Source organism: Condylura cristata, unplaced genomic scaffold (assembly GCF_000260355.1).
Source record: "Condylura cristata isolate star-nosed mole 26May11 unplaced genomic scaffold, ConCri1.0 scaffold00019, whole genome shotgun sequence".
Classification (NCBI taxonomy): Eukaryota; Metazoa; Chordata; class Mammalia; order Eulipotyphla; family Talpidae; genus Condylura; species Condylura cristata.
The window spans coordinates 3,125,903-3,130,379 of NW_004567120.1; the positions used below are offsets into that span (position 1 = coordinate 3,125,903).

Consider the following 4,477-nt stretch of genomic DNA (forward strand, 5'->3'; position numbering starts at 1 on the left):
CCAGCGAGGGCCCGGCCTTTATTTTTTAAGAAATCATTTACTTACATATATTTTACATCATTATTCATGATTTTTTAAAACAATGTTTGCTTTCTTTTCTTGTATGTAGTATCCATAGAATTCCCTCCATTAATTCACCTATGTACCATCACTATAGTGTTGGCTTTTCATACAACTTTTCCTCCTCAGTAAAACAGTTAAAATTGTTCAGTATTCCATCTTGGCCAGTCATTCTTTTTCTTTCTCTTTCATTAAGTAATAGCATTATTTTCCTGCAAATGGCCAGCAGGCATTTGAAAAAATGATCAACATTTGTAATCATGGAAATGCAAATCAAAACTACAATGAGATACTGCCTTACACACATATTAAAAATACTAGCAACAATAAATATTGATGAGGATGTGGAGATAAAGGAACCCTTTTTGCTGGTGGTAATGAAAATTATTCCAACCACTATGGCAAGCTTTGTGGAGCTCCTAAAATGGAGCTTCTGTATGATTCAGGAATTCCGTTCCTGGTTAATTACCTAAGGGACACAAAGACTTTTAATTTGAAAGAGGACCTTCACTCCTATGTTTATTATCAGGTAAGCTATGGAAAAACCAAAACGTCCCCCCAAAATAGATGACTGGATCAAAAAGATGTTGTGTGTGTATACACACACACACACGTATACACACAATGGAATATTACTCAGCAATCAAAAAGGTAAACTCTTGCCATTCATAGCAACATGAATAGAGATGGAAGGCTTCATGCTCAGTGAAATTAGCCAGAAAGAAAAAGAAAAGTACCAGATGGTTTCTCTTATAGGAAAAATGTAGGGGACCCAAACAAAGGATCAGTGGGGAGGAGAAGTAACTATAACAAAGTAAAAAGCAAAATGAACAGGCAACTATAAGCAGAAACATTCTTGAGGGAGGGGGAGCAAATTGGATCAAAACGGGTAGGAAAAGCACAAGTGACTACAGTGATGGCACACAGGTGAATTGGTGGTTAGAATTTCTTGGGGCAGTACATGAGATGATACAGCATACATTGTATGAAAATTAAGAATGATGTAAAAATATATACATTAAAAAAAATAGTTTGGGATCCTCCCTGGTGGTGCAGCAGGTTAAAGCACAGCACTACAAACCTAAAGCCATTTCAGCATGAATTTGATTCCTGGCCAGAGAGGCGATCCACATGGCATGGCAGACCTCTCCTGACCCGCCTGCTGCTCCCCTCAGCAGTGTATTTCATCAGTCTGTTCTGCTCCCCACTCTGTCTCTGGTGAATCCCCTCACCGCTGTGCACCTTTGGCCTGTAACCCAGTTCTGTATGCATAAATAAATCTCTAAAAAATAGTATTATTTTCCAACAAGAACTGTTGATATATGATAAAAAAAACTGAACACACAAGAATCACTCTGAGGATGATTACCCAAGATCTAGAGAAAAATGAGTCTACTATTTTCAATAGTTGGGATTTGTAAGGTGGAAAGACAGATTAAGTATGCAAGAACTGTTAGGAACAGAAGGACAGATTTCATATTTGCTCTAGGGATACAGGAACGGGCAGCTGTGATAGTGGTTTTAGGTTGGATATACCTTCCCTGGTTTAATACTGCTAACAGTTATATTTGCAGTGAGGATGTGTTCTCCATCCATTCATCTATGTGTCCATCCTGGCTAGTCTTTCCATTTTCCCCCTTTCATTAAGAAGTAATGTTATTTTCTACCAAGAACTATTTATAAAATGATAAAAAATTGGAGATGAATCACTCTGAGAGTGATTATCTAAGATCCTAGACATATTAGTTTAGTATTTCCAATCTCCACATTATTTCTCAGTTTGCTTTCTGGAGGTCTGCCTCTCTCACCATTTTCTCTTTGAACTCCTGTGCAATTGTGGAAGAAAGAGAAACTATTTTGCTTGTTTTGTTACCCCTGTATCAGACACTAGATGGTGGTGTTGGGATTTTTAATAACAGCATTTTTAAAAAAGAACTACACTTTAAAAAGGAAAGTATTAGATCATTTTGGTGGAGAGTGAATGAAGCAGGTGCACATATGGAGGTGTGAAGCTGTAGCCCCCAAATTATATACTTATGTAAATGACTCACAAACTAATGAAATGTGAAAAAAAATGGCATAGAAAAATAACTTAAAAAAGCTAATTACCACCTGGCTTTCCTACCAACCTCAACCCTCACTATATTCACTACACATTCTTTCTAGAATAATTTACCATACATTGTTCCTGCCAATTATGTCGTGTCCTTGCTCTATAATTTTCACCCTTTCCTGAGTAACATCAGAATAAAGTTCAAGTTTTTTGTATATATTTTTTAATTGAGGTAACATTTGCTTACAGTATTGTATATAATTCAGCGAATAAGATCAACACCTCCACAGAGGCTTGTCCTCAGACCACAAACTACTACCAAGGCAATTCATCACTTTAAATCATGCATTTGGTCAACATGACATATAAAGATAAACTGTCTGACTCAACTCTAATTGTACCAGACTTAAAGATTTTGATTACCACTGTGCCATCCTCCAAAATCTTGGTATAAATTTAAAAGTCAGTTGTAGCAAAAATGTTTCTTACAACCTCAGATTTCTTAAATAAACGAATTAAAAATGCTGGCAAAGAAAATGAATACTGGGCAGAGGTTGCATATTTTTCTTTCTAATCAAATAAAAAAAAAGATATACTCTGTGTTTCTTATTATTAGAAGTTGGTGCCATTGAGAGGCATGAAGTATATGAAATCTTAATAATACTGAAATGATAAATTTGGACAGATGTCAGGACATGGCTGTCAATGAGTATGCATTCAAAACTTTTCTCACAAATTGCTGAAGAGAACCCCGATAGAGAGTAGCAGAAATGTCCTAATTTCTGGCCTAGATATTTAATGCTTTTTAGTCTGTTTATAACTGAAATTTCCTCATGTTTCTCTTGTTCAGTACAACTGCTATTTCATTACCCCAGGGACATGCACTGGCCCGCTTATTTATCTCTCTTCATGGCATTTCTTCTTCCTTAAATTCTTTTTCCTCCATCTATGTATATGGGAAAACTACCAATTCTTAGCTTGAATTATGTTTTCTTGACCAAGCGTTCCTTCATCCTCTATCCCAGGTAATTTCTAACTTTTCTCTTCTAGAGAACTGTAAAGCTATCTTGCAGTTTAATGATTTGTTTGCATATGCTATCTCCCCTCACTGATTATCTGCTTGATCTATATGAAATCATCTCACATGGGGCTGAAACATATGTACTATGCCCACAAATGCTCAGTAAATGAGTGAACGGATCATGGAACCAGTTATTACTTGAAGGTATTGTCCTTTGAGTTATCTTTTCATTCTACTATAATTAAAAACCTTTCCAGCCTCAGGGCCTAAAGTTGTCCTGTGAGCTGTTTTCTAAAGTATTAAGGAGGGTACTAAATTATAAGGCTAATTGTAAGATTAAAAATGACCATACCTTGACACAAATTAATAATTAGTTTACTTTGTTAAACATTCTATATAAAGATGAAATTCCCAGATCTTGAGATGAAGAATGTCAAAGAAAATTGATAAGTACATTAGTAAAAAAACATACAGATGATCTTCAGTCCTGTTAATAAACTTCCCAATCCTTATAGATCAAAATAAGCTTTCCTAGAAATTTTAATATTAAGGATCAATTGATTTATTATAACCAAGTCAGTAACTTATATTGGGCCATAAAAAGACGGTGAAAATTGCACAAAAATAATGAATCCCAGGCTAGAGTTTATTTAGTTTAAGCTTCTCATTTCACATATGATGCTTTGCTTATCTTAAACAACATTTAGTTTTTATAGAATTTGCAAATTTGCTGTGATTCCCCAATAATGAGACACACTAAATGGATACAGAGATACCTAGGCCTCTATTCCTGTTTCAAGCAGCCGTTAGACTGAAGAGGAAGAAGAGTGTTGACTCAGAAGTGGAAAGGATACAAAACAAGATGGCAAGAGTTGTCTTAGCACTAAACAAATGAGGTATTGATTAATATAAATTAGCAGTAACCATAAATGTAATTCCTTTTTAGTACAGATGATGAAATTACTTTGTTAAGATCATTAACAAGATGAAAAACAAGATTCATTAGAAAAACAGAACCATACCTCTTTCTGGTACTGTCGTACCCTTCACATATGTTCCTGGTTAGGGGCAAGTCCTTCTTATGGTATAATATCAGATGAAGCCTGAGTTGAAATAAGATTGAAAGGGAAGTTAATGACCTTAGGAGCATTCAGAAAGGTCATGGGAGTGGCCCATGCACAAAGCACAGGTCTAGGTTGTGATGAGATTTCAAATTTTTACTGAAAATTTTAGGGCTAGTTATAGGATTTTGTGGATCTGAGAAACAGAGTGAGGAGAGGAGGAATTCTCCCAATTTTGCTTCACTTCCAGTTAACATTTATTTAATCTCATATCAAGTCTTA

General features: G+C 35.4%; 1 protein-coding gene across 1 annotated transcript in view; it reads right to left on the reverse strand.

Annotated features, from left to right (window-relative positions):
- Positions 1–4,237, reverse strand: part of CYSLTR1 (cysteinyl leukotriene receptor 1) — a 10,130-nt gene extending 5,893 nt beyond the window's left edge. The window contains exon 1 of the mRNA XM_004685611.1: positions 4,157–4,237. The gene's annotated coding sequence lies outside the window, so the exon portion shown is untranslated. The remainder of the gene's footprint in view (positions 1–4,156) is intronic.
- Between the last annotated feature and the right edge of the window lie 240 nt (positions 4,238–4,477).